Consider the following 10,900-nt stretch of genomic DNA (forward strand, 5'->3'; position numbering starts at 1 on the left):
TGTCCAAGACAACTTTTCACGTGGCCAACCTTCCATATAACTCATCCTTCAGCACTCACTCCAAGCATGCTGTCTTCAGTGAGGCTTCCATAATGATGCCTGGCCCACTTCAGGCCAGGTAATTGGTCTCAGTGCTCTGAGAGAGCCATCTTGCTTCCTTCAGAACATTGCCTTAGTTGGAGGACTTAAATTCAACTGTCCATTGTGTCTGCTGATTCTCACTCATGGTGAACTGTTCCCTTGTATGTGTTATCTGTGGGAATTTCTCCCTTTCACTCCATAGGCAAGGCAACCAGAACTTTAGCCCACACTCCTCTCTCTGCTTTTCAGTTTTCTTTTTGTTTCTGGCCCCTGGTGACTTTTTTTTTTTTTTTTTTACTGTTGGAGGGGCTCAGCTGCACATTCAAAATGTTTCTTATTATATTTCACCCAATGTTTGTGGTGTTTTGAAACTAGGTTTCTTGTCATCCTAGTACATATTACAAGAAATAGAATTACTCGATCTTACACTGTAAGTGCGTACTTATTCTATTATTTAATAAACTAGTCTATTCTACATTGTAATCTCCATGAGAGCAGAAAATATGTTGTTTTAGCTCATTACTGTCCCCAGTCTTTTGTTTTTAATGATGCCTGGTACAGAGGAGATGCTCAATAAATATTTGTTGAATAAATGAACAGAACAGAGTTACAGGGTAGGGGATTTACCTCGAAGCACCTTCCTGAATAGCAGGCTGATAGAATTTAACCAAAGGTGATATGACAAATTCCAAGATGTTCAACATTCTCCCAGGCACTTGCAGATGAAAGCCTCAGAGTCTTTGATCACCAGAAAATGTGGCTCTCCCACTAGTCTAATGTCATTAATCTTTAATGCATTTTTCACTCCATCCATCCCTACACTTAAGGCTCTGTTTTCTTCATTAATTCTGACATCAGCAGGCTGAATTCCTCTGAGGCCCAAGGCGCTAGAACTCTCCCTTCAAATATAAAAGGCACGTTTTTAAAACACAAGCATAATTTTTTGCCCACAAGATTTTGTGCAACAATTTACCAATTAGCCCTTTGTACCATCCAAATAAATTGCCTACTAGTCATTACTTTAAAGGATTAATTGACCGTGCAAATACCAAGGGGCATTAAAAAATCTGCTGCCAAAGACAGACCTAGTTAAGGCCTCTTTAAATATTTCTCCTTGAGAGCAAACTCCTTCACACTGTAATCATATTGTATCATTTGAATAAAACTTACAAAGTCCACTTTCTTCTTCTTCTTCTGCAATTTGTTTCTTCTTCTTCTGCAATTTGTTTCTTCTTTGCCAACTAGAATTGGCCAGTCCTCCTTCTGAGATTTCACACAAAGAAGGCAATATGTTAGAAAGTAAACGTTAGAACTCGGTCTGTCTTTTCATCTCTCCCCTTGTATCTCAGAGAGACCAATCATGACAGAGTTCACTCTGGCAGACGAGAGAAGTCTAAGCTCACCTAAGCTATAGGCAGAGTCAGAATGTTGGTAATGGGAGGTTCCTCAGAGATCCTTTAAGTCCAGTGGAGAAGGCAATGGTAGTTCAGTGGTAGAATTCTCACCTTCCATACGAGAGACCTGGGTTCAATTCCCAGCCCATGCACCTCAAGCACAGCCACTACTCGTCTGTCAGTGGAGGCTTGCACGTTGCTGTGATGCTGAACAGGTTTCAGCAGACCTTCCAGACTAAGGCGCACTAGGAAAAAAAAGCCTAGGGCTCTACTTCTGAAAATCAGCCAGTGAAAACCCTGTGGATCACAATAATCCAGTCTCGCTGTGCATGGAGTCACCATGAGTCCAGGTCAATTCCACAGCAGCTAACAAGTCCAACGGTAGGCTGGGGAAGTGAATAAGGCAGAGTTTATTAGGCAAGTTCCCAGCAGGAAAAATATGGCACAAATAGAATAATGAGGAGTGATTCAGTAAAGGAATTGTCTTAAAGGGTGTAAGAAAACCATAAAAGACGTAAAAGCACACTGATGCTAGCGCCAGCAGAGCTATTACCATCCCTTAGGTGCTTGAAGGGGCAAGGGTAGCAAACGGTTACGTGGTTATCAGAATATGGAAAGAAAGAGGCATGTGGAGAGGGCCACCTTCCAAGGAGCAGTGATCTTTGGTCGAGGTCACAGCAGCCCAAAGTGACCCCTAGGAGGGAGAAAGGGAATAAAATGCCCCCACATTTTTCTCTTTCCTCCCTCCCACTTCTGCCAGAGCTCCGCATGGACTGATCCTAAAAGAGAGCCAGAAGGGAGAGGAGTTTGCTAAGGCAGTCCACAGAGCTCAGCCTGCTGAGACCAGAGCACGGTGAAAAAAAAGTTGAGTGTACATCTGGAGGGTAAAACAGAAGATCTGCAACAGATCAGTCATCTAACGCTGCTATAACATATCAGAAACATGTTGGGAAAACTCTTAAAAACACAGATCCCAGAAACACACCCAACTCTTCTGAATCAAAATCAGAGCCGTATGATCCCCGGCACCAGAATTTTGGGAAAGCTTCACAGGGAATTCTGATGTACCCCTGTGATTAAACTAAATTTAACCTTCAGTTTATAACTCTTACTAGCCCAGAAAAATTAAAAATTTGGTGATGAGAACTTGTCTTCGTGTAACTGATGTCAATTTTCATTGATTATCCAAAGAAATGGGGATGGATGTTTAGGAGCCCAGTTATTTAACTAGGGCAGAGTTCCACCCTGTTCACACTGGTATTGTGGTGCTGATGGTTAAAATATTTAAATCCTTATTGGTTGGTAAATAGCCACTACTCTAAACCCCTAAGTATCCAACCTCTACCCTAGCTGCCCAGAACTTCTTCAATCCAGCAACTGAAGAGTTTAACACTTAGACAAACACTCTAGTATCCAATATTAAAAAAAACACACACACACAGTTACTGTCAAGTGGACTCAGACTCATGGTGACCCCTCGTGTGTCAGAGTAGAACTGTGCTCCATAGGGTTTTCAATGGCTGATTTTTTGGAAGTAGATCACCAGGCCTTTCTTCCAAGGCACCTCTGGGTAGACTCAAAACTCCAACCTTTCTGTTAGCAGCCCAGTACGTAAACCTTTTGTACTACCTAGAGAATCCTCAATCTCATTAGATATATTGAATACCACTTTCCAGTTTTCAACAGAAGACCTGATCTACTCTTCAACCATAGGTTACTTTTTACCAGAGCTTCTAAATTGTGACATTGATAAACCTCTGCCAGAATTATTAATGACTATCTTAGTCATCTAATGGTGCTATAACAGAAATACCCACAAGTGGATGGCTTTAACAAAGAGAAGTTTATTCTTTCACAATCCAGTAGGCTACAAGTCCAAACTTAGGGAATCAGCTCTAGGGAAACGCTTTCTCTGTCGGCTCTGGAGGAAGGTCCATGTCATCAATCTTTCCTTGGTCTGGGAGCTTCTCTGCGCAGGAACCTCAGGTCCAAAGGACATGCTCTGCTCCCGGCACTGCTTTCTTTGTGGTATGAGGTTCCCATGTGTCTCTGCTCGCATCTTTTACATCTCGAAAGAGATTAGCTTAAGACACTATCCAATCTTGTATACTTCATCAGTATAACTGCTGCTAATCCATCTTATTACATCATAGTGATTGAATTTATAACACATAAGGAAATCACATCAGGTTACAAAATGGCACACAATTATACAATATTGGGAATCATGACTCAGCCAAGTTGACAACAATTATTTTTGGGGGACACAATTCAATCCATGACAATGACCAAAACAGCTAAAGGCTATTATAAAGGAGACAAAGGGGTCTAGCTGGATGATTTGCTCCTAAATTAGCAGCAGTGAATTGTACCTCTTTTCCCTGTCAGCTTTTCATCATTGAAACCCAGTAATTGCCAAGCTTTCGTCTGAGGTCAACGGGACGATCATAATGCCAAGAGAACGCCATTTGCATAAAAATCTGTGTTCAAACCTCAGCTCTGTTGCAACCAGCTTTACCTCGGTCAAGTTATTTAAACTCTGGGCCTCGGTTTCCTCCTCACTTAAAGATTTAAACACACGCACTCACAGGCACAGACTCAAAAGCAAAAGCCAAAAAGCCTATCTCAACATTTCTGGATAAAGCAATATAATTCAAAATAGACCTCACGTTTTGATTTGTTGGTTGGAAAGACCAAAGAAAGAAAGGAAAGGGAAAAAGATAAAAAAGTTTAAAACAGCAGGAAAAATAAAGACGACACATTCAGATGTGTAACCATATAAATAACACGGCACCATTATGCTTCATGGAGCACGGGTCTAGTGACTTTACACACACTTCACTCTCACTGACATCCTCACAGGTCAGTGTCCTTAAACCTGACGTACTGAAGGGGAAACCAAGCTCTGCAAGAAGAGCACACAGTAGCAGAAACAATCTCCAAGCTCTGGTTTCTTAGACTCCCAAAAGATGCTCTCGCACGCTACTGATGACCATAAAACCATCAACGTATGGCCCCATCATTATAAACAAGGTATTTACAATTGCTTACCAGGCTTCACTTAAATTCCATTTCAGAAAATGCTAGAGTATTGGTTTTGAATGAGGGACCCTTATAAACCCGTTGTATAAAAAGTTACATTTTTTTAAGATTTCTGTATTACCTGACTTGTCTAAGTTCTATATTTCTAATATGTCAGAAAGAGTCAACCTCACAAGTGCTTTCAGAAATTTGTAAGCACAGCTATTGATTTCTCCTTTTGCAAGACTTCATTTATGTGTTTATTAACATGATTGACATCAAAGTAACTCATGTCTCAGGAATCCTAGCTGTAACAAGAAAGCACTTTTTCTGGAAACCGAAGGTTTGATCACATGATCAGGGTCTTTCCAACTGTTTTCCATCCCGAAATGGATAAGATTTTATCTTCAATCCCCCATCACATCTGGGAAACTGGTCTCATGAGATCTAGGAACGTGCTATTTCATGAAGACCACTACGGAGATGAGAAAGAAATACAGTTTTCTGAATCTTGCAAGAAGAGAATAAGGAAAAGAGTTTTTTTTTTTTTTCTTTAAACCAATGATTTTCTGTTTAAGAAGATACACCAGCTTTGGTTGCTACATTTTAGCACTTTTGAAAAATTCATCACCGTAACTCACTTTCATCTCCTATGGGACTTAGGAGTTGCCAAGAGCTTTTGCCTCCTAAGCGCAGGAAATCCACACTAGAGTCATGTGAGGTGTGTGCTACTACTGCTCCCACTTTGTAGAGCCGTTAAGGATTTGTCTAAGGTGGCAGTTCTTAAGAGGGACTGCTTATTAGAGAAGCAGAAGCCTGGGCTCCACCCCAACCTCCTGAATCAGAAATGTGGGGATTTTAACAAGTCCTCCAGGTAATTCTGATCCAGTTTAGGACCACTGCTTCACACCAGATTGTTTAAAGTTGCCTGATAAAACCCACCTGGGACATTAGTCATCAACCAGGGCTGCCAGCTGGTGACACTAATCAACCTCTGAAAACCCCTCCCACAGAGACTATCTCAGATGAGGACAAAGTATCTACGTTTCCAATAGGCACCACTGGTGATTCGCCTACTCTGGCAAGTTTGGGAAACCCTACCCTGCACCCTTTCCACTAGATGTGATCCTTAAAACTGCAGCGTCAACGTCACAACCCCTGAGTCAGAATCAGCATTTTAACAAAATCCTCAGGTAACTTACAAACACAGTGAAGTTTGAGAAGCACTGCCCTACAGCACAGCATGGGGTTGCCATATTTAGCAAGTAAATATTTGCTATCTCTAGCGCATACTAATACGTACATAGGTCCCTGGGTGGCACAAACGGTTTGCGCTCAGCTACTAACTGAAAGGTTGGGAGTTCTAATCTACTCAGCAGTGCCCTGGAAGAAAGATCTGGCGATCTACTGCCATAAGATTACAGCCATTGAAAACCCTATGGAGGGCAGCCCAACTTTGACATATATAAAGTCATCTTGAGTCAGAATCAACTCTGCAGCAAAGTGTTTGGTTTTGGGGATTAACATATACATACTTACACAGTAAAACCTGCAAAAGCCAGAACCTGTGTAAGGTGGAAACCTGTCAGAGAAGGAAAATGCAAATATTTTCCATTAAAATGAGCAACAGAAAAGTGGTGAGACTGCACCTTGTCAAAGGAGGAAAACTTTCGAGACCCGGAAAAACAAGACAGTCCCATCAAGTTCCGGCTCTCACAGGTTTCACTGTATAAGTATACATACTTATACTAAAAAAATCAGTCATTGTTTATCTGAAATTGAAATTTACCTGGGTATCCTGTATTTTATCTGGTATCCCTACCACAACACCTTCTTCCAGGGTTTAGGGGTGAGCTGGATAGTTCCACCCAAATGATGCCAGAACAGGAAAGCCAGAGACTCAGCTTTGGTTGCGAAAAGCATCCTTTAGGATTATATGTTTCTTATCACCAAATTGAATAATGTAGCAACCCTCAAAACAAATGACATTTCTGTTAGTTGAAAGAATAGTGAATCTAGATGATCTTGTCTAATCTCTAAGTACTGAAATGTCTTCCTGGAAACATCTATATCAATCTTTACTTTTAAAGCTGACAGCTTGTTCTCTGGAAGGCAGCCCTGAGCTCAGAGCGCCTCCTCACCCAAACAGCCTCAGAAACATCACGTGGTGATTTCTTGTGATGGAACCACATCTCTACAAGTTAAAATGGCAGGTCGTTTATCTTGCTACTTTTTAAAAATCACAGAATGTTAGCGCTGGAAAGGCTCTTGTAAATCTCTGAATTCAACCTCATCTTTTTGTAGTAGTATGTTTAACAACTAATATTTATGGGAAGTCCCTGGGTGGTGCAAACAGTTTGCACTCAGCTACTAACCTAAAGGTTGGCTTTTCAAACCTACCCAGCCGCACCACAGAAGGAAGGCCTGGTGATCTGCTTCTGTAAAGTTCACAGCCAAAAAAAAAAAAAACCCTATGGAACAGTTCTGCTCTATGACACATGGGGTCACCATGAGTCAGAATTGACCCAAAGGCAATTTTTTTTTTTTAACATTAATGGAACAATTACCAAACATCTGTAATTATAGTAAATAATATCAAACCTTCTCTCAAACTCAAAAAGAAGGTTTGTTTAATGGTTTCCATTTTAATTGTAATATCATGGCTAACTTTAGTCAGTACTTACTGTGTGCTGGACAATGTGCTAAAGGGCTTACTTGTATTCACTCATTCCATCCTCACACCAACACTTTAAGGTAAACATTATTATTAGCCCACTTTATAGATGAGGTAAGTTGCTTTCCCAAGGTACACACAGCTAGTAAATGATTGAGCTGAGATTTGAATGCAACAGAAGATCTCCAAAGCCTTCTCTGTTACCAGCAGGAAACCTGCCTTATTTGCTAGAGGAGGCAACTCAAAATCAAAGAATTTAAACTATTATCCTGATGTCAGAGCCACAATTTTAACCCAAGCCTGTGCTTTTAAACATCATCCTTTATGTGGAGAAACTGAGGGCCTAAAGTGAGCAAGGGACCAGACTAGGATCCTAACATGACTAGTGACTCAAGTATCGCCAAGCAGGGGTGGATTATCCAATAGGCAAGGTAAGCACAGTGCTTCCCTTGCTTACCAGATCACCTCTGGTGAATAATTTCATACTTTTTCACCACATCAAAGACTCCGCTGCTAGGTCTGGCTGGCATTTGTCCCTCTCCCAACCCCACAGCACCTTCTTACAGAATCAAAGCCTCTTTTCAAATTTACAACCCCTGATGGGGATAACCCAGTAAGTAAGGTAAGGATGGGCTTACTTGTGCTTACTTACTGATCTGTAGTGAAATTGTTCACTACAGATGATCTAGTAAGCAAGGTAAGCATGTGCTTACCTTGCCTATTGGATACTCCACCCCCGGTGCCAAAACTCTGCATTGAAGACCCAAATCGATGTTATTTTCACTCTGTCAACAGGGTGGATGGCTAGGAAAGAACAAAAGCAGGAAGCTACTTGGCAATCCACATTTGCCATGACTGGTCACCTGGTTTTCCAGGCTGTGGTATTGTGTGGACATAACAGAACTGGACAGGAAATAAACCAAAAGTGAACACATAGAAGTGTGTCACCATGTACGGGCTCAAGGACTAACATTTGCAGAGTATTGAAATATATTAGAATGTTTTTATTCATTCATTCAGCAAGCACACATTGAGTTCTATTTGCCAAAAATTCATCCAGTCTCTAGATAGTCGACCTCAGTTACAATAGAATACTTTCATCTCTGGGTGGTGCAAACGGTTAATGTGCTTGGCAGCTAACCAAAACTTTGGTGGTCTGAGTCCACTTAGAGGTGCCTCGAAGAAAGTCCTGGTGCTCTAGTTCCAGAAAATCAGCCATTGAGAACACGAGGGTACGCAATTCTGTTCTGACACTTGTGGGGTTGCAGTAAACTGGAAATGACAGCAACTGGTCTTTCTTTAATCATAATGGGAAATATTCCTTGCACACCATGAAACAGTAGTATCAACCCCTTACTCTCAGAATTTTTGGATTTACAATTGATCAGATGCACTTTTTAATTTAAGTCTCATAGTCACTGTATCTGACCTGTATTATCATATCCTGACTAAGCTATCGGGCAGAAGTACAAACCTTGGGCAAGTTACTTATCCTCTCTGATCCTCAGTTTCCTCACTGATAACATATGGGTACAAATAGTATCTGGCTCATAGGGTTGTTGTGAGGATGAACTGGGTTAATACGTGTAAAGGACTCAGAAGGATACCTGGCACATAGTAAGTGCTATAAAGCGTTACCTATCACTGAGAAGTGAATTGAAATTCCTAGATCAAGATCTCTTCCAGTAAGGCACCTGGACCACCTGAGTCAGAATCTCATAGAGTGCTTGTTAAGAAAAGTAGCCTCTTCTTCTGGGGTCTTAAAAGCTTGTGAGCAGCCATCTAAGATGCATCAATTGGTCCCAACCCACCTAGAGAAAAGGAGAATGAAGAACACCAAAGACAAGGAAAATATTAGCCCAAGAGACAAAAGGGCCACATAAACCAGAGATTCCATCAGCCTGAGACCAGAAGAACTAGAAGGTGCCCGGCTACCACCAATGACCCCTGACAGGGAACCCAACAGAGAGTCCCTGATGGAGCAGGAGAGAAGTGTGGCGCAGAACTCAAATTCACGTAAAAAGACCAGACTTAATGGTCTGACTGAGACTAGAGGAACCCTCAAAGACATGGCCCCCGGATTCTCTGTTAACGCAGAACTAAAACCATTCCCAAAGCCAACTCTTCAGAAAAAGATTAGACTGGACTACAAAACGTAAAATAATACTTGTGAAGAGTGTGCGTCTTAGTTCAAGCAGATACGCAAGACTAAATGGGCGGCTCCTGTCCTGAGGCGGGGTGAAAAGACAGAAAGGGACAGGAGCTGATTGGATGGATGAGGGAAACCCGGGGTGCAAAGGGGGAATGTGCTGTCACATTATAGGGATTGCAACTAGGGTCACATAACAATATGTGTATAAATTTTTGTATGAGAAATTAACTTGAGCTGTAAAATTTCAGCTAAAGCACAATTAAAAAAAAAAAAAAAGTAGCCTTTGGGCCTCACCTACTGAATCAGAATCTAATGGAATCTGTTTCAATTAGTTTCCCCAGGTGACTTTATGTGCATGAATGTTCGAGAAGCCCTGCCTTGGAGGTTAGAAGACCTAACTACTTCTCAGTGGCAGTATCTTTACTACCCAGCAGTGTATAAGATGGGTGGGTCCAGCAGAAAGGACTCAAACCCTTCCACATATCAGAGTGCCAAATGAAATAGAAGTTTAAGTGGTTTTTTCAAGGTAACAAGTTACCCCAGTACGCAGAATCAGGATTTGAGCAAGTATCTCTGATTAGAAAGATCTGCATTCATACAACTCACCAAAGGAATGCAGGTCTACCCAGAAGAGAGTCACCTGAGTCTAAAAATGGAGTGGAAAGAAGTTTTCCAAAATATCTTCTCTTCTCATGCTAGACTTCAGGTCACCTTTTCCATTAAACCAGACTGTCATGACTGGAACTAATTTGCAGCCGTCACCTTTATCCTGAGGAAACTTGGCACTGTACAGTGGATTCCTGAGTCCCTGCTAAAAGGGTGAGGCCTCCCGGCGCCCTGCTGGAACCAATCTTTACAACGAAGGGCATACATCAATCAGAACCTCACTTGGGAGCAGCCTATAGCTGCAAGCTCTTACTTGCTAACACAGAGGGCTGCCTACAACCTGGGCGGGCCTTTTGGTCCAACAATTTCACTTCTGAGAATTTTCTCTAAAACTAGGGTTTTTAGTGTTCAGAAGGTCAACCAGCTGGGTCTCTTCCACAAGTCTAAGTCAGAGTGGTGGGGCACAGCGGGTAGGGAGTAGAGGGAGGGAGACAAGGTGGTAGGGGCTGCTCTAGATTAAAAGACGCTTATTGGAGCATAACCAAAATGTTAACAGTTTGAATCCACCAACCACTCCTTGGAAACCCTATGGGGCAGTCCCACTCTGTCCAATAGGGTCGCTATGAGTCAGAATCAACTCGATAGTTTTGGTTTTTTTTTTTTTAATGAGACACTACCACGAAATGCAATGCCTGGTCCTTGACTGAGTTCTGGTTTGAAAAAAACTAGCTGTAAAAGGCATTTTGGACAACTGGGAAATTTTAGACTCTATATTAGATGATATCTGGGAATTATATTTATTGAGGTATGATAATGGTGTAACGGTTATGGAGGAAAATGCCCTCATCTTTATGAGATGCATAGTAAAGCAGTGGTATAAAATGTCATGATGGATGTATTTTATTTTTAAATATTTAAGAAAAACAGAGATCAAGCAAATACGGTAAAATGTTAACCAGTTAAATATAGGTG

The sequence above is a fragment of the Trichechus manatus genome, unplaced genomic scaffold (genome assembly GCF_000243295.1).
Source record: "Trichechus manatus latirostris isolate Lorelei unplaced genomic scaffold, TriManLat1.0 scaffold00020, whole genome shotgun sequence".
In the NCBI taxonomy this organism is placed as follows: Eukaryota; Metazoa; Chordata; class Mammalia; order Sirenia; family Trichechidae; genus Trichechus; species Trichechus manatus.